This window comes from Hyla sarda, chromosome 3, assembly GCF_029499605.1.
Source record: "Hyla sarda isolate aHylSar1 chromosome 3, aHylSar1.hap1, whole genome shotgun sequence".
Lineage (NCBI taxonomy): Eukaryota > Metazoa > Chordata > Amphibia > Anura > Hylidae > Hyla > Hyla sarda.
This window is the reverse complement of record NC_079191.1, coordinates 267032048-267052679: the sequence shown is the minus strand read 5'-3', so window position 1 is coordinate 267052679 and position 20632 is coordinate 267032048. Positions and strand designations below refer to the sequence as shown.

At 42.4% G+C, this 20632-nt stretch overlaps 1 protein-coding gene across 1 annotated transcript in view; it reads left to right on the top strand.

Annotated features, from left to right (window-relative positions):
- SGK1 (serum/glucocorticoid regulated kinase 1) overlaps nt 1-20632 on the top strand; it is a 146363-nt gene that overhangs the window by 71102 nt on the left and 54629 nt on the right. The window lies entirely within an intron of this gene.

Sequence of the window (20632 nt, the reverse complement as noted above, 5' to 3'; positions counted from 1 at the left end):
CATCTGCGGCAGTGCGGCACTTATAATGGCTGATCCGATCGCCCGCGGCACTGCTGCAGGGATCAGATCAGCCGACATGGTGGACAGAGGTCCCCTCGCCTGCCTTTCAGCAGACCAGAGCAGAAGTTCACCGATAATACTGATCAGTGCTATGCCCTATGCATAGCACTGAACAGTATTAGCAATCTAATGATTGCTATAAATATAGAAGATAAATGTAAAAAAAAGTTTTAAAAATTTGAAAAAAATTTGAAAAAGCCCAATAAAGTTTTAAATCACCCCTTTTCCCAATAATAATACAAAAAAGTGTAAAAAACAAAAACATAAATAATCAACATATTGGGTATCGCCGCATGCGTAAATGTCTAAAGTATAAATATATAATGTTAATGATCCCATATGGGGAACGGCTTAGACGTAAAAAAGAAAGTCATAAATTTCTTTTTTGTCACATCAAACTGCAAAAAAGTGTAATAAAAAGCTATCAAAAAGTCACATATATGCAATTGTGGTACCAAAACAAACTACAGATCATGGCACTAAAAATGAGCCCTCACACATCCCCGAATATGAAAAATTAAGAAAGTTAGAGGTGGTGTAAATAGGGCAATGTTAACCTCCCTGGCGGTATGATTCTTTCTGGAAATTTGTACCAAAAGCGGTACATTTTTTTGCACTGAATTTCACATCTCCCTCCACCCATTTCACATCTCCCCCGTCACATTCCCCCTCCCTTGTCACATTCCCCCTCTCCCTTGTCACATCCCCCCGTCACATTCTCCCCCCCCTTGTCACATTCTCCCCCCTCCTTGTCACATTCTTCCCCCCTTGTCACATTCCCCCCCTTGTCACATTCTCCCCCTTCATGTCACATTCCCCCTCCCCTGTCACATTCCCCCTCCTTGTCACATTGAAAAGTGAAAGGTCCTGTAAGATGAATAGAGCAGGGACCAGAGCGCATAGAGGGGAACGGCATCTGCAGGGACCGGGACTAGGTGAGCAAAAGGCTTTTTTATTTTACTACTTTTTCCTTTTTCATTTAGCTCAGTCTTTTTCTAACAGGGTGCCTCCAGCTGTTGTGAAACTACTACTCCCAGCATGCCCGGACAGCCTTTGGCTGTTTGGGCATGCTGAGAGTTGTAGTTTTGCAACAGCTGGAGGCCCCCTGGTAGGGAAACACTGACTTTTAGTATTTTTCTTTACCTGCTCTGGCCGGCCCCCGCAACGGGAGCCGACTAGAGCAGATAATCGCATGTTTTCCCGGGGGCCGCATCGCTATATCGCATTGCTTTTGCGATATATTGTGCAGCCCGGCCGGGAACTCTGCAATTCTACCCCGAGCGTGACTCGGGGTTACCGATCCTGGCAGGGAAAATTAACCCCGAGTCACGCTCGGGAATACCGCTCAGGAGGTTAAACATACTGATTGTGTAAAAAAAAGTTTGGGATTTTTTGACAGAAGTGCAATAATAGAAAAGTATGTAACCATGGGTATCATGTTAATCGTATTGACCCAGAGAATAAAGAAAACTTGTAATTTTTACAGCAAAGTGTACAGCGCAAAAACGTAACCCCCTCAAATTAGCAAAATTATGATTTTCATTAAAATTTCCTTACACAAAAAAAAAATTGGGGGGTTTACCATACATTTTTGGGTAAAATGAATGATGTCATTACAAAGTACATCTGGTCACGCAAAAAACAAGCCCTCATATGGGTCTAGGAATGGAAATATAAAAGCGTTATGAATTTTAGAAGGTGAGGAGGAAAGGCTGTGTCCTTAAGGGGTTCAAGGGGTACTCCTCTGCTCACCGTTTGTTCCAAATGCTGAGCAGCAGAGTACCCCTTTCAAGGGCTAACTCAGAGAGTAACTTTAATGTTTACTTGGGCTCAGAAGATTGTAAAAAGAAATTAAAAAAAAACCATACTTACTTTCCTCACTACCCTATTGCCATCTTTCTGTCAGTGTCCTGTTCCTGCTGTGCAGCACATTAGGGATCGGGTTAGCACGCCTGTTAAAAATGCCTGTTCATCCAATCAGAGACAACAACCTTATTCTGTCTTATCCGCTGATTGGCTGAGCAGGCAATTCTATGTGCTGACAACCCTACTGTTTCACAGCAGTACCAGAGCTGAGTCAGGTTGGCTAAAGTAAGGGACTATACCATCTGCCTGAAAGAAAATGTAAAAGTTATTACCACATACAAGTGGTATGGGGCTACACTCTTAAAGGTTAAAAAGATGGAGGGTACATTTTTTTTTTTGTATTTTTTTTTTTTAAAAAGAAAGAATGAAGGTTTTAGGCATTGCAGGTGTATTATTATGTCACATAAAAAGCATTAAAATGGCAAAAAAAAAAAAAAGATCTGTTGTAGATATTGCCAAGGGACCAGAAATGTAAAAAAATTAATTAATTAATTAAAGGGTTGGGTCACCAGCCTAAGTGATGAGTTAGGGGAACCCTTCTAAACATGAAAGAGAAAAACATCAGCCTTTGGAACTGTTTTGAAAGAAATGTTATCATTATCTGATTTATCTGATGGAGCAAATATTCTTGCTATGAGACTGGTTATGTGTTGAACGATAATAGTTGCATATTTACATAGTTTTATAGTAAGTTCAGTTGAAAACAAACAAATGTCAAGGGTGTGGGTGGATGAAGAGCAGGGGATGTGATTCTATTCTATATTTTTACGCAATGTATTAATTGATAAAGTGGATTATAAAAGAATCTACAAAAAAGTTCATTTCCTTTTGTGAGCTTATGCCAATGGTTGTATTATGGCTGTATGCATAGCCAAAAATGAGATTGTATGCCATCCAAAGAGCTTAAACTAAACAGAATCTGATGCCAACATTTAGCTGCTGCATGGGGCTGTTATGTAGCCTAAGGGTTCTACTATGTTGGTCACTCTTTTGTTTTTTACTTGCAGGGGATTTTAATATTATTCCTTTAAGTAGCTTATCCAACATCTGCTATTTTAGAACCGATTAGATACAACTCTTCATATAAACCAATTCCTTTTGACTATGTGAGAAAGCAAGTTACAACTGATTCCATTTGAGATATCCACATTACCTATAAGACTAGACACAACATACAAATTTAAAACATTTTTGTCTCATTGTGATTCAACTCAGCTTACACTACTCGATATATTTCACTTTTATTGAAGATCTATAATAGGAAGACATATGAAAGTTATGTGTCCTAATATATCATTGAGATAGCACTATTTTCTAAATATTTGCAAAATCGCAAAGTGCCGCCATTCGCAATAAAAATTTTCATTCTGAATATTTGTGCTCAACACTAATATTGGTTGCCAAAAGGCTAAAGATAGTATTTCTGAATTGTCATTGTTAATTTCCAATGCCACATCCATAGGCTAGCACCCCCATTAATGGATGACTGACAGTAAAATTGTAGTAAAAAAAAGGAGAAAGAAAAATGTAGCCAAGTTAGAAATCTTAAAAACAAAATCACATGTACAATGCTCTCATTTGTACTCCATTCTATACTAAATAAAGGAGGTAGAAAACAAGGGCCAGCTGTAAATGAATGTTCTGTTTTAGCAGTTTTATATTTGTTTCAGCTCTAAAAGATCCTTCAACAAAAAAAAATCACGATGAGAGCTCAATATGAATGAGGCCATTGCAAGTGGCATCTAGATGGCATTCATTCATGTCTGAAATTAGTATAGAGCAAAGCTGTTCCTATGAATATGTATCAATAAAGCATTGTTTTATGGTGCCCTGGCACAGAACGATGAGGCTTTAAACGGAAACTCAATGAGAACTAATGGTACAAGGATTCTGTCTCATCTTATAAGACAATGGATTAAGAACAAGTTCCAACATCTGTAGCAATAATGAAAAATTCTGTTTAATTTGTAAGTTTCATACAATTATTTCTTCTTCATTATTATTCTTCAATAATAAGTAACAGATGTGTACCATTGATGCAATTAGATATAATTACCCTGCCCTGTATATCAATATCAATAGTCAGGGCACAGAAGAAGAGGCCTACTAGTGATAACTGTCACGATGCCGGCTGGCAGGTAGTGGATCCTCTGTGCCAGAGAGGGATTGGCGTGGACCGTGCTAGTGGATCGGTTCTAAGTCACTACTGGTCTTCACCAGAGCCCGCCGCAAAGCGGGATGGTCTTGCTGCGGCGGTAGTGACCAGGTCGTATCCACTAGCAACGGCTCAACCTCTCTGGCTGCTGAAGATAGGCGCGGTACAAGGGAGTAGACAGAAGCAAGGTCGGACGTAGCAGAAGGTCGGGGCAGGCAGCAAGGATCGTAGTCAGGGGCAACGGCAGGAGGTCTGGAACACAGGCTAGGAACATACAAGGAAACGCTTTCACTGGCACGATGGCAACAAGATCCGGCAAGGAAGTGCAGGGGAAGTGAGGTGATATAGGGAAGTGCACAGGTGATAACACTAATTGGAACCACTGCGCCAATCAGCGGCGCAGTGGCCCTTTAAATCGCAAAGACCCGGCGCGCGCGCGCCCTAGGGAGCGGGGCCGCGCGCGCCGGGACAGGACTGACGGAGAGCGAGTCAGGTACGGGAGCCGGGGTGCGCATCGCGAGCGGGCGCTACCCGCATCGCGAATCGCATCCCGGCTGGAGGCGGTATCGCAGCGCCCCGGGTCAGTGGATCTGACCGGAGCGCTGCAGTGAGGAGAGTGTAGCGAGCGCTCCGGGGAGGAGCGGGGACCCGGAGCGCTTGGCGTAACAGTACCCCCCCCCTTGGGTCTCCCCCTCTTCTTAGAGCCTGAGAACCTGAGGAGCAGACTTTTGTCTAGGATGTTGTCCTCAGGTTCCCAGGATCTCTCTTCTGGACCACAACCCTCCCAATCCACTAAAAAAAAGGTTTTCCCTCTGACCTTTTTAGATGCCAGAATCTCTTTGACGGAGAAGATGTCCGAGGAGCCGGAAACAGGAGTGGGAGGAACAGATTTGGGAGAGAAACGGTTAATGATAAGTGGTTTAAGAAGAGAAACGTGAAAGGCATTAGGAATACGAAGAGAAGGAGGAAGAAGAAGTTTGTAAGAGACAGGATTAATCTGGCACAAAATTTTGAAAGGACCAAGATAGCGTGGTCCCAACTTATAGCTAGGGACACGGAAGCGGACATATTTAGCGGAGAGCCATACCTTGTCTCCAGGGGAAAAAATGGGAGGAGCTCTTCTTTTCTTATCCGCGAACTTCTTCATGCGTGATGAAGCCTGTAAGAGAGAATTTTGGGTCTCTCTCCATATGATGGAAAGATCACGAGAAATTTCATCCACAGCGGGCAGACCAGAGGGCAAGGGGGTAGGGAGGGGGGGAAGAGGGTGACGGCCGTACACCACGAAAAATGGGGATTTGGAGGAAGATTCAGAGACTCTGAAGTTATACGAGAATTCGGCCCATGGTAGAAGATCTGCCCAGTCATCCTGGCGGGAGGAAACAAAATGTCGTAAATAATCACCCAAGACCTGGTTAATTCTTTCTACTTGTCCATTGGATTGAGGATGATATGCAGAAGAAAAATTTAATTTAATCTTGAGTTGTTTACAGAGAGCCCTCCAGAATTTAGACACGAATTGGACGCCTCTATCCGAGACGATCTGCGTGGGCAACCCGTGAAGACGAAAAATGTGTACAAAAAATTGTTTAGCCAACTGAGGCGCTGAAGGAAGACCAGGAAGAGGGATGAAATGTGCCATTTTGGAGAATCGATCAACGACCACCCAAATAACAGTGTTGCCATGGGATGGGGGTAAGTCAGTAATAAAATCCATACCAATCAGAGACCAAGGCTGTTCGGGGACAGGCAGAGGATGAAGAAAACCAGCGGGCTTCTGGCGAGGAGTCTTATCCCGGGCACAGATAGTGCAGGCTCGCACAAAGTCCACAACATCCGTCTCCAGAGTCGGCCACCAATAGTAGCGAGAGATGAGTTGCACAGATTTCTTGATGCCCGCATGACCTGCGAGATGGGAAGAGTGGCCCCATTTGAGGATTCCGAGGCGTTGGCGTGGAGAAACAAAGGTCTTTCCTGGAGGAGTTTGCCTGATGGAGGCTGGAGAAGTGGAAATCAGGCAGTCAGGAGGAATGATGTGTTGCGGAGAGAGTTCAACTTCAGAAGCATCCGAGGAACGAGAGAGAGCATCGGCCCTAATGTTCTTATCGGCAGGCCGAAAGTGAATTTCAAAATTAAATCGGGCAAAGAACAGAGACCACCTGGCCTGGCGAGGATTCAGCCGTTGGGCAGACTGGAGGTAGGAGAGGTTCTTGTGATCGGTGTAAATAATAACTGGAAATCTTGATCCCTCCAGCAGATGCCTCCATTCCTCAAGTGCTAATTTAATGGCTAGAAGCTCTCGATCCCCGATGGAGTAGTTTCTCTCCGCCGGAGAGAAGGTCCTAGAAAAAAAACCACAAGTAACAGCATGCCCGGAAGAATTTTTTTGTAGAAGGACAGCTCCAGCTCCCACAGAGGAGGCATCAACCTCCAATAGGAAGGGTTTAGATGGGTCAGGTCTGGAGAGCACGGGAGCCGAAGAAAAGGCAGACTTGAGCCGTTTAAAGGCGTCTTCCGCTTGAGGAGGCCAAGACTTGGGATCGGCATTTTTTTTGGTTAAAGCCACGATAGGAGCCACAACGGTAGAAAAATGTGGAATAAATTGTCTGTAATAATTGGCGAACCCCAAAAAACGTTGGATAGCACGGAGTCCGGAGGGGCGTGGCCAATCTAAGACGGCAGAGAGTTTGTCTGGATCCATTTGTAGTCCCTGGCCAGAGACCAAGTATCCTAGGAAAGGAAGAGATTGGCATTCAAACAGACATTTCTCTATTTTGGCATAGAGTTGATTGTCACGAAGTCTCTGAAGAACCATACGGACATGCTGGCGGTGTTCTTCTAGATTGGCAGAAAAAATCAGGATATCGTCCAGATATACAACAACACAGGAGTATAAAAGATCACGAAAAATTTCATTAACAAAGTCTTGGAAGACGGCAGGGGCGTTGCACAGGCCAAAGGGCATGACCAGATACTCAAAGTGTCCATCTCTGGTGTTAAATGCCGTTTTCCATTCATCCCCCTCTCTGATGCGGATGAGATTATAAGCACCTCTTAAGTCCAGTTTGGTAAAGATGTGGGCACCTTGGAGGCGATCAAAGAGTTCAGAGATGAGAGGTAGGGGGTAGCGGTTCTTAACCGTGATTTTATTAAGACCGCGGTAGTCAATGCAAGGGCGTAGAGAGCCATCTTTTTTGGACACAAAGAAAAATCCGGCTCCGGCAGGAGAGGAGGATTTACGGATAAAGCCCTTTTTTAAATTTTCCTGGACGTATTCAGACATGGCAAGAGTCTCTGGGGCGGACAGAGGATAAATTCTGCCCCGGGGAGGAGTAGTGCCCGGGAGGAGGTCGATAGGACAATCATAAGGCCTGTGAGGAGGTAGAGTCTCAGCTTGTTTTTTGCAAAAAACATCCGCAAAGTCCATATAGGCCTTAGGGAGACCGGTTACGGGAGGAACCACAGAGTCACGGCAAGGGTTACTGGGAACCGGTTTTAGGCAGTCCTTGGAACAAGAGGGCCCCCAACTCTTGATCTCCCCAGTGGACCAATCCAGGGTTGGGGAGTGAAGTTGAAGCCAGGGAAGTCCAAGGAGAATTTCAGAAGTGCAATTGGGAAGGACCAAAAGTTCAATCCTCTCGTGATGAGGTCCGATGTGCATTAGAAGGGGCTCCGTGCGGAAACGTATGGTACAGTCCAATCTTTCATTGTTTACACAATTGATGTAGAGGGGTCTGGCGAGACTGGTCACCGGGATGTTGAACCTGTTGACGAGAGAGGCCAAAATAAAATTTCCTGCAGATCCGGAGTCCAAGAAGGCCACAGCAGAGAAGGAGAAGGCAGATGCAGACATCCGCACAGGCACAGTAAGACGTGGAGAAGCAGAGTAGACATCAAGGACTGTCTCACCTTTGTGCGGAGTCAGCGTACGTCTTTCCAGGCGGGGAGGACGGATAGGACAATCCTTCAGGAAGTGTTCGGTACTAGCACAGTACAGGCAGAGATTCTCCATGCGGCGTCGTGTCCTCTCTTGAGGTGTCAGGCGAGACCGGTCGACCTGCATAGCCTCCACGGCGGGAGGCACAGGAACAGATTGCAGGGGACCAGAGGAGAGAGGAGCCGGGGAGAAGAAACGCCTCGTGCGAACAGAGTCCATATCCTGGCGGAGCTCCTGACGCCTTTCGGAAAAACGCATGTCAATGCGAGTGGCTAGGTGAATGAGTTCATGTAGATTAGCAGGGATTTCTCGTGCGGCCAGAACATCTTTAATGTTGCTGGATAGGCCTTTTTTAAAGGTCGCGCAGAGGGCCTCATTATTCCAGGATAATTCTGAAGCAAGAGTACGGAATTGTACGGCATACTCGCCAACGGAAGAATTACCCTGGACCAGGTTCAACAGGGCAGTCTCAGCAGAAGAGGCTCGGGCAGGTTCCTCAAAGACACTTCGAATTTCCGAGAAGAAGGAGTGTACAGAGGTAGTGACGGGGTCATTGCGGTCCCAGAGCGGTGTGGCCCAAGACAGGGCTTTTCCAGACAGAAGGCTGACTACGAAAGCCACCTTAGACCTTTCAGTGGGAAACTGGTCCGACATCATCTCCAGGTGCAGGGAACATTGGGAAAGAAAACCACGGCAAAACTTAGAGTCCCCATCAAATTTATCCGGCAAGGATAGTCGTAGACCAGAAGCGGCCACTCGCTGCGGAGGAGATGCAGGAGCTGGCGGAGGAGATGATTGCTGAAGCTGTGGTAGTAACTGCTGAAGCATAACGGTCAGTTGAGACAGCTGTTGGCCTTGTTGCGCTATCTGTTGCGACTGCTGGGCGACCACCGTGGTGAGGTCAGCGACAACTGGCAGAGGAACTTCAGCGGGATCCATGGCCGGATCTACTGTCACGATGCCGGCTGGCAGGTAGTGGATCCTCTGTGCCAGAGAGGGATTGGCGAGGACCGTGCTAGTGGATCGGTTCTAAGTCACTACTGGTCTTCACCAGAGCCCGCCGCAAAGCGGGATGGTCTTGCTGCGGCGGTAGTGACCAGGTCGTATCCACTAGCAACGGCTCAACCTCTCTGGCTGCTGAAGATAGGCGCGGTACAAGGGAGTAGACAGAAGCAAGGTCGGACGTAGCAGAAGGTCGGGGCAGGCAGCAAGGATCGTAGTCAGGGGCAACGGCAGGAGGTCTGGAACACAGGCTAGGAACATACAAGGAAACGCTTTCACTGGCACGATGGCAACAAGATCCGGCAAGGAAGTGCAGGGGAAGTGAGGTGATATAGGGAAGTGCACAGGTGATAACACTAATTGGAACCACTGCGCCAATCAGCGGCGCAGTGGCCCTTTAAATCGCAAAGACCCGGCGCGCGCGCGCCCTAGGGAGCGGGGCCGCGCGCGCCGGGACAGGACTGACGGAGAGCGAGTCAGGTACGGGAGCCGGGGTGCGCATCGCGAGCGGGCGCTACCCGCATCGCGAATCGCATCCCGGCTGGAGGCGGTATCGCAGCGCCCCGGGTCAGTGGATCTGACCGGAGCGCTGCAGTGAGGAGAGTGTAGCGAGCGCTCCGGGGAGGAGCGGGGACCCGGAGCGCTTGGCGTAACAATAACACATTTATGTAAACATGGAAACTGTTCTTATGCTGTCAAAGGGATGCACATCTGAAAATAACAAACTGAATTAGATTGAAATTGTCAGTATTCTGGTAAATAGCATTTCATAGTGAGCAATTATAAAGAGAAAAATATCTTGATTTAATTTCTTCTTTTTTTTTGTTTTGTTTAGGTTTAGGTGAAATGAGCTTTTGCTTTCAAATCTTTTATTTCTAATTCATATAAGTTGGTGCTATTGTATCCCCTTAAATGGTACTGATGGTATTGAATGAGCTGAAAATGTTTATCTATAGTTTCCAAAGTATTTTTTTTACTTGTGAAAAAAAAATTTATCAACAATATTGTAGCATTATAAATGCTTACAGGGTAATTTCAAACCATATGGATTTCCAATCAGACCTAAGAGTTATATATGATTTAATCAAGAAAAAGTTAATAAAACTATTAATAATAATAATAATAATAATCCAAATGGTAGTTTAATTTTATGTCCTCAATTTAAAGTGTTTGGGGAGGTCTCCATTATTCAGATACACAGGAGAAACCTGAAATGTGTTACTGGATAAAATTAAACTACCATATAGATTATATATAGATTATACATTTGATGGCATGAATTTTGGATTTTTTTTTTTTTTTTTTACTTAACTTTGATTTGTGTACTTGAACACCAAACACAACAATCAGCTGCTCCAAGTAAGACCGGTCCACAAGATCACTACACAAGCGCGTACAGATGGTTGTGAACTGCACATAACCACATTTGGTAAGAATCCACTTGATAACTGATGCAAATCTATCCCATGTTGTTAACTATACCACCCTATGAGGAGCTATGCATTTTTTTTCTTTTCATAAATAAATGAATAAATGTGAACACAGGGCGCTTTGCTTTGTTATGGTCTTAATATTTTTAACTGCTACTTCATAAATGGCTTCCAATGCACTCACTCACATCTCCTCCATAACATAAAAACAGCGACTTTTTAAATAATCCCAGTCTGTTACCACCCAGGCTTAGGAGTGCTATTTTAAATGATTTGGGTCTGTTGGTACCGGCTCTTCCCGGTACCTTTGTGGTGTTGGGTAGTGGGATAATAATAGGGGGATAGCTGTTTTGGGATTATTGCTAAGCCTCAGCTTATTAAAAAATACAAAATAGACATCTTCTGCTAATAAGTCTGAAAATGTAATTAAAGAAATGATTATAGTTGTCCACCAGATCCAAAGTAGTCCTTAGCATATTCAGACCTGAAACAAGAAGAGAAGAAAACACAAAACAAATGTTTAGTACATTTTGGCACACTCCCCATAAGGGAAGCACACAAAAAGTTATGTTGGTTGTGTTCACACAGCATCACTTACACGTCCAGGTTCCTGTACACAGTCTGTTCTTGTACACAGTAGTGATGCTATAAGGGGTGAAGCTACAGAAGCAAAATGATTGTGTACAGAAACCCAAACCATATACTGTGTATCCTAGAAGGATTTAACTAGAGATGCCTAGCAACCCTAGTTAATCCCTTCAGTGCCCAGTATTGAGGGACACTATCCATCCAGTAATGTTTACATATTGTAAAATATATGTTAAAAGTGTCCCCAGAACATCCCTCCTTAATTCTTTCCAGGCTGGGCAGAAGATATACAATGTATATCTTGTGCTTAGCCAAACTGTGCCTTTAGCTGTATAGTGAGCAGAACAGATAGCACAAAGGGGTCTCCTATGACACGGGTCCTGCTACTGTGCAGTATACAGTGATGTGCTATGCCTGCTGAGAGTGGAATGTCGTTGTGGTGCTGTATACAGGGCCCAGGGGCTTTATGACATTCAAGCTCCTGCTCTAATGTTACTGGTTGAACCTCTTATCCTGGCTATTAAAATCATGCTGCGATCCATAGCAGCTGCAGCCCCTACGTGGCTTATGTCCATCCATCATGCATCCTCAAGATATGATAGTGGTGCGCCATTGGGTTGCCATGGCAGACAAGGGACTAATGGAGGCCCCAGGTTTCTATATTTGTATACCCATTAGGGCATGATGAAAGATCAAGTTCTAAAAAGACCTGTGTTTCATCTGCACAGAGCATTGAGTGAAACAATATTTAACAGAATCACTGTTGTTTGTTGTTCACCACTCTGTCTACAATAACTATTAAATAACTATTAAAAACTATTAAATAATCATATGTAGCCCAAAATGGCACTACAAGTCCTGCAAAAAAAAAAATAAAATAAAATAAAGACCCTTATACAGCTCAGGTGGCATACAAATAAATAATGATATAGATTTCAGAGTGAAGGAACATGTTTGAAAAACAAACATTTTAATCAAAATGTAAATAATGCCAATTCTGCAGGTTTTTTTTCTCAATTAAATACACACAAAAAAATTACAAAGTTCATCAATATGTTATATGTAGCCCAGACAGGTATCATTGAAAAGTACAACTTTTCCACAAAAAAAAACTTCATACGACTATGTTGATGAGAAAACAAATATATAGCTCTTGGAATGAGTCCATGAGAAAATGGAAGCAAATTGCTTGGTTTAAAACAGGCTGATCACTAAGGGGTTAAACACTAACCCTGCCATATGGCTTTCTAGATGTTGTTACGTCCCTATAGCAACATAGCTCCTGATATGTATCCTACCGATAACCTAAAGAATGTCACATGCAGGTCAAATTGCACTCTGTCACCTACAGCCTGTATAAATATAACTTGTCTCAATGAGGTAATAGCAGAGCTGACTTGTCTAAGTTTATTAATGTGCACATCTAAGTCTTAAAAAAGACTGAACCCAACATGTGTTGCAAAAAAATATGTACAGACCTTGTACCAGGGTGCACATTGTCTTGTTTATAGGATATGGTGCATCATATACAGGCTAAAATTGTTCTGATATTTTGACTTGGCAGTTCATAAAAATAGAATACAGTAAAAAGAAAAGGAAAGTAATAGCTGTTGTGATATTGACTTGAGCCCCGTGTTGAATGTTGTAACACATGAAGGGGTGTGGTGAAAAAAGGATCGCCTGACCGCAAGCATAGGTCCAAATACCTTTGGTAAATCCACCCTCCACAAACACAACTGCTGACCAGTAGCCCCCCTTCTACGAGGAAGAGTTTTACTGCTCAAAACAGGTCAGCCTTGTTAAAATGTTGAAATAAAGTATATATTTTTTCCTGCACATGCTGGATTTACCAACTTTAAAGAATAAGAATAGAATCTTTGCACTCTATACATAGTGCTCAGTAAAGTGCAAAAGGGGGCACAAATGGTTAAAAGCATTCGATTCCCCAGGAATCCCAGAAATGCAGACTCCCTTATAACTCATGTATCAGATTAACACCAATCTTTTTTTATGCTGTAGTCATCATAAAAGAACTGACAAGTCCGTTCACATTATAACAACAGCAACAGCAGCATATTATGGTTTGTTTTGACAGATAATGATTTTCCTGTGCATTGCTTGATGGATGTTATATTTCCATATGCTTGCTGCTTGCACAGGATTGACAGAAACACATGAGTGTGCATGTAAAAGGTTTTAGTCAATAGAGTTTCATACAATCTGATTTACTATACAGATCAGGGGCGGACACACCAGATGTGCACAGGGGCTCATATATTATATTTTTGCACACTCCTCCTCTATAGAGGAAAGAATAACTAGTGAGTGTTAATATTGTGCATGGCCAGTGTAACAGGCTTATTTAATAGAAAGAGAGACTATCACAGGTTACCTTTAAATGGCATAAGTAGGGATGAGCCAGTTGTACCTTTCTGGCTGTGTAATGGAGAGGAACATCCGAGACACGGGGTGTAATGAACTGAAAATAGCTCTCTCGGTGTCAATTGCAGGTTGAGTTAAACACATACATAGTTCATAAGGTCGAAAAAAGACCAGAGTCCATCAAGTTCAACCTATAACCCTAATGAGTGCCTATTGAGTTGATATATATCTAGAATTCATAACCTGTAATGTTATTATTCTTCAAAAATGCATCCCTTTTAAAGTCTTTTACAGAGTTCACCATGACCACCTCCTCTGGCAGAGAATTTCACCATATCTATTTCTTCTTGGCATACAGGCCTGTAGCTATACACCTGATACCATAGGGAGAACTCCCTGCTCATGTGTCCACATTTAATTCACCTTGCTTGCATTTGCAGGAACTAGCAGAAAATATGGGTCCACACAGCACGTATGTTAGAATAAATTTGATGGTGCTACACTATAAAGACTGCTGTCACTTATGCTAGTAAGCATGCCTGCATCATATAATATTGGCATGTGTCATGTAAAACTATATGTTGATACAGAAGTGAGAATGAAACTAAACCAATACCTTTGCTTTGACTAGGAGCAGGGTAAACTTGCTTGCTTGTGCTTGACATAGAAGAGAAGGGAAGCCTGGGCTCAGAACCAGCAATTTGTGAGCCTATCTTTCTCCTCTAGAGGGTCTGCACTGCCCTTGAAATGTAAATCAAGGCCTGCTTTATCTCTTGCCACCCATAAACCTATGGAGAGCTTACCCATGAGTAAATACTTATGTTATTGCTATGCACACAGTGCTGCCTCTTGAATGTAATGCAAAATGTAAGTTTTAAGGACTATATAAAAATAATTAGCTCTTGCACTGTGCCAACCTGTGATGATCATCAATCTATAGGCAACCATACCAATGTGCTATAGCATACTACTAATACACTTGACTTTGTCTTATTATGAATTGACATTTCTGAAAAAAATGTGCCTTACCATAGGTATTGCTATTTCCACAAACAACTTATATTATGTAGGTGGGGGAATATGTATATATATATATATATATATATATATATATATATATCCCTGCCTTCTGTATAGCGGAACCTTTTTGACATGGATGGGTAAAAAAGTTAATGTGTACATCAAATACATAACTGCGTCATCACAAACTTTGCGGAAAAAAAGAACTCACAAATGAAGGAAAAACAAACAGGCTGCATATAGACAAAGAGGGATTTTTTGGTGAATGCCTTCTTGATGTGAATAAGCTTCTGAATGGTAAACATCCTGAATAACCGTGAGAAACAGTCCATGATATAAATATGATCTTAGCTGAAGTCATGAATAAAATCCATATACTCTCAGTATTTCTATCGTAAAGATCTAAGCTGTCAGATCTGAAACCATCACATTGTGAACCTATGTTGTACAGCAGCATTGTCAGATTAGGTTGGCAATTCAAATTACGTTAACATATTATCAAATGGCACATTATAAAAGAAGTCAACTAGCATAAACAAACGTTTTATGAAATAACCCACAGCAACTTCTATTCTATATTAGAAACATTGACAGCTGACTCTGGTTATTTTTTTGGGGTTTTGTTTTTTTTTTCAGATTTTTGTTTGCATAATTATTAGCTTTATAGTAAATAATTAAATATGTGATAATGGAAAATGTGGAAATGTATATGTATTAGCAGAAATATTCCACAAATCCAAAGTGTTGAACAGAACAAAACCTTGACCCCTTAACCCCTTAAGGACCCAGGCTTTTTCGTTTTTTTCATTTAAAATTTTTCCTCCTTAACTTTAAAAAAATCATAACTCTTTAAAATTTTCCCCTAAAATTCTATATGATGGCTTATTTTTTGCGTCACTAATTCTACTTTGTAATGACATTAGTCATTTTACCCAAAAATCTACGGTGAAACAGGAAAAAAAATCTATTTTGTACGTTTTGGGGGCTTCCGTTTTTACGCAGTACATTTTTCGGCAAAAATGACACCTTATCTTTATTCTGTAGGTCCATATGGTTAAAATGATACCCTACTTGTTTAGGTTTGATTTTGTATCACTTCAGAAAAAAAATCATAACTACATGCAGGAAAATGTATACGTTTAAAATGGTCATCTTCTGACCCCTATAACTTTTTTATTTTTCTTTGTTCAGAGCGCTATCATGGCTCATGTTTTGCACCGTGATCTGAAGTTTTTAGCGGTACCATTTTTGTTCTGATCAGACTTTTTGATCACTTTTTATTCACTTTTTTGTGGTATAAAAAGTGATCAAAAATGCGCTATTTTTGGCTTTGGAATTTTTTTGCGTACGCCATTGAACGTGTGGTTTAAAAAGCGGTATATTTTTATAATTCGGACACTTCCACACACGGTGATACCACATATGTTTATTTTTATTTTTATTTACACTGTGTTTTTTTTATTCTTGGAAATGCCGGGTGATTCAAACTTTTATTAGGGGAAGGGATAATTGAAATGGTTAATGATTTTTTTACATTTTTCTTATGCAATATTATAGCTCCTATAGGGGGCTATAACATTGCATTAACTGATCTTTTACACTGATTGATGCATCTCCATAGGAATGGACCAATCAGTGTTTTCGGCGATTGAATGCTCAAGCCTGGATCTCAGGCTTGAAGCATTCATTCGGCGATCGGAAAGCGCAGGAGAAGGTAAGAAGACCTCCTACTGTGCTACAGCTGTTCGGGATGCCGCGATTATACCACGGCCATTACGAACAGCTCCCTGAGCTAGCCGGGCACTTTTACTTTCGTTTTTAGCCACGCGGCTCAGCTTTGAACGCGCGGCTAAAGGGTTAATAACGTGCGGCACTTCACCATGACGCCGGGCCCGTCGCAATATGATGCGATACGTAATACATACCCATACGTCCTGGGTCCTTAAGAGGTTAAGGACCCAGATCATTTTCACCTTAAAGTGTACCCGTCAGATCCAACAAAAACATTTTTTTTTTATATATCACTCAGTACCTAATCCTGACCATGTACATCACATTTTTATGTGTCTAGCACCTTTATGTGTCTAGCACCTTTTTTATTTTATTACACTTTTATCTTAGCTCACTAGTCTGAATTCCTCTCATGGAGGCGTAGCCTCACTGTGCAGGTCTCCGCCCCCTCCCTCAGTATGCTGTCTGCTCACATCTCTCCTAGCTTTACAACATATCAAATGTTTTTGTATCTTACAGTGCCCATTTAAGGACCAGTGAATTTTTTGCACATCTGACCACTGTCACTTTAAGCATTAATAACTCTGGGATGCTTCTACTTTTCATTCTGATTCCGAGACAGTTTTTTCATGACATATTCTACTTTATGTCAGTGGTAAATTTTTGTCAATATTTGCATCATTTCTTGGTGAAAAATTCCAAAATTTGATAACTTTGATTTAACTTTGAAAAATAGACTTAACAAATAAATAATATATTGATTTACATATAAAATATGTCTACTTTATATTTTCATCATAAAGTTGACATGTTTTTACTTTTGGAAGACATCAGAGGGCTTCAAAGTTCAGCAGCAATTTTCAAATTTTTCACAAAATGTTCAAAATCTGAATTTTTCAGGGACCAGTTCAGTTTTGAAGTGGATTTGAACGGCATTTATGTTAGAAATACCCCGTGAATTACCCCATTATAAAAACTTCACCCTCAAAGTATTCAAAACGACATTCAGAAAGTGTGTTTACCCTTTAGGTGTTTCACAGGAATAACAGCAAAGTGAAGGTGAAAATTAAAAATCTTCATTTTTTACACTCACATGTTCTTGTAGACTCAGTTTTTGAAATTTTTCAAGGGGTAAAAGGAGAAAAAGCCCCCCGAAATTTGTAAACCAATTTCTCTTGAGTAAGGAAACACCTCATGTGTATGTAAAGTGTTCGGCAGGCACAGCAGAGGGCTCAGAAGGGAAGGAGCGACAATGAGATTTTGGAGAGTGAGTTTTCTGATATGGTTTTTGGGGGGCATGTCACATTTAGGAAGCACCTATGGTGCCAGAACAGCTACAAAAAAAAGAAAAAAAAAGACATACTATTTTGGAAACTACACCCCTCAAGGAACATAACAAGAGGTACAGTGAGCCTTAACACCCCACAGGTGTTTGACGACTTTTCGTTAAAGTCAGATGTGTAAATGACATTTTTTTCACTAAAATGCTGGTTTTCCCCCGAATTTTACATTTTTACAAGGGGTAATAGGAGAACATGCCCTCCAAAATTTGTAACCCCATCTCTTCTGAGTATGAAAATACCCCATGTGTGGACGTCAAGTGCATTACAGGCGCACTACAATGCTCAGAAGAAAAGGAGTCACATTTAGCTTTTGGAAAGCAAATTTTGCTGAAATGTTTTTTTGGGGGGCATGTCGCATTTAGGAAGCCCCTATGGTGCCAGAACATCAAAAAAAAAAAAAAAAAAACACATGGCATACTATTTTGGAAACTGCACCCCTCAAGGAATGCAACAAAGGGTACAGTGAGCCTTAACACCCCACAGGTGTTCAACAAATTTCCACTAAAGTTGGACATGAAAAATTCGATTTTTTTCACTAAAATGCTGGTGTTACCCCAAATTTTTCATTTTCCCAAGGGATAATAGGAGAACAAGCCTCCCAAAATTTGTAACCCCATCTCTTCTGAGTATGGCAATACCCCATGTGTGGACGTCAAGTGCATTACAGGCGCACTACAATGCTCAGAAGAGAATGAGCGCCATTGAGCATTTGGAGAGAGAATTTTGTTGGAATGGAAGTGCCAGAACAGTGGACTTTCCCCCCACATGTGACCTCAATTTGGAAACTACACCCCTCACAGAATTTGATAAGGGATGCAGTGAGCATTTACACCCCACTGGCATTTGACAGATCTTTGGAACAGTGGGTTATGCAAATGAAAAATGTAATTTTTCATTTTCACGGACCACTGTTCCAAAAACCTGTCAGACACCTGTGGGGCTTAAATGCTCATTGTACATCCTATTACATTACGTGAGGGGTGTAGTTTCCAAAATGGGGTCCATTGTTCTGGCACTATGGGGGCTTTGTAAGCACACATGGCCTTCAATTTCGGACACATTCTCTCTCCAAAAGCCCAATGCTGCTCCTTCTCTTCTGAGCATTGTAGTTCGCCCGCAGAGCATTTTACATCCACATATGGGGTATGTTCTTACTCAGAAGAAATTGGGCTACAAATTGTTGGGGGATTTTTTCCTATTCTCCCTTGTGAAAATGAAAAATGTAGGGTAACACCATCATTTTAGTGGAATTTTTAATTTTCACATCCAACTTTGATGAAAATTCGTCAAACACCTGTGGGGTGTTAAGGCTCACTATACTCCTTGTTACATTCCATGAGGGGTGTAGTTTCCAAAATGGGGTCACATCTGGGTATTTATTGTTTTGCGTTTATGTCAGAACCGCTGTAAAATGAGCCACCCCTGTGCAAATCACCAATTTAGACCTCAAATGTACATAGTGCTCTCTCACTCCTGAGCCTTGTTGTGCACCCGCAGATCACTTTACACTCACATATGGGGTATTTCTGTACTCAGGAGAAATTGCCTTACAAATATTGGAGGTAATTTTCATCTTTTACCACTTGTGAAAATTAAAAGTATGGGGCAACACCAGCATGTTAGTGTAAAAAATTTAATTTTTTTACACTAACATGCTGGTGTAGACCCCAACTTTACCTTTTCATAAGGGGTAAAAGGAGAAAAATCCCCCCATAATTTGTAATGCAATTCCTCCCGAGTACAGAAATACCCCATATGTGGCACTAAACTGTTGCCTTAAAATACGACAGGGCTCGAAAGTGAGAGAGCGCCATGCGCATTTGAGGCCTATTTTGGCGATTTGCATCCACCACCAAAATACCCTACAGCAGAAATTGCCAAACAGGGGGCCTCCAGCTGTTGCAAAACTTTCAGCATGCCTTGACAGTCAGTGTCTGTCCGGCAATACTGGGAGTTGTTGTTTTTCAACAGCTAAGGCTCCGTTTTGGAAACACTGCCGTACAAGCCTTTTTTTCATTGGGGGGGAGGGGGGGACTGTGTAAGAGTGTGTATATGTAGTGTTTTACTTTTTATTTTATGTAGGTGTAGAGTAGTGTAGTGTTTTTAGGGTACATTCACACGAGCAGGGGTTTACATTGAGTTTCTCGCTGGGAGTTTGAACTGCGGCAGAAAATTTGCCGCATCTCAAACTTGCCGCAGAAAACTCACTGTAAACACTCTCCCATGTGAATGTACCCTGTACATTCACATGGGGGGGGGGCAAACCTTCAGCTGTTGCAAAACTACAACTCCCAGCATGCACTGACATGTTGGGAGTTGCAGTTATGCAACAGCTGGAAGCACGCTGGTTGCGCAACACTGAGAGTTTGTTACTTTACTCAGTGTTTCGCAACCAGTGTGCCTCCAGCTGTTGCAATGTACAGTCTCTCAGTGCATGCTGGTAGTTGTAGTTTTGCAACAGCTGGAGGCACACTGGTTGCGAAACACTGAGTTAGGACACAAACTCTGTTTCACAACCAATGTGTCTCCAGCTGTTGCAAAACTGCAACACTCAGCATGCATTGACAGTCGAAGGGCATGCTGAGAGTTGTCGTTTTGCAACAGCTGGAGGCACACTGCTACCACTCCTAGCATGCCCTTTGGTAGTCTGTGCATGCTGGGAGTTGTAGTTATGCAACAGCTGGATGCACTCTTTTTCATAGAAAAAATGTGCTTCCAGCAGTTGCATAACTACAACCCCCAGCATGCACAGACTACCAAAGGGCATGCTGGGAGTTGTAGTTGGAACTCCAGCTGTTGCAAAACTACAACTCCCAGCATGCCTTTTTGCTGTGCATGCTGAGAGTTGTTGCCCAACAACAGCAGTAGGTGAACAGGCCTCACCTCCTGTTGTGTCCTGCCGCCGGGACCAACGCCGCCGCTTCTGAGGGGACCCCCGCCGGCCCCGATCGACCAACCCCTCCCCAACCACCCCCCCCCCACCAGTGGATTTAAAGGAAAATGTTTTCCAGTGGAGTACCCCTTTAAGCCCAGAATAAACTAGAAGATGCAATTGTGAATACAGTCCAAAAAAGGCTTCCAAAAGTTTGTAGACACAAAGGAACATAGGTGAATTGGT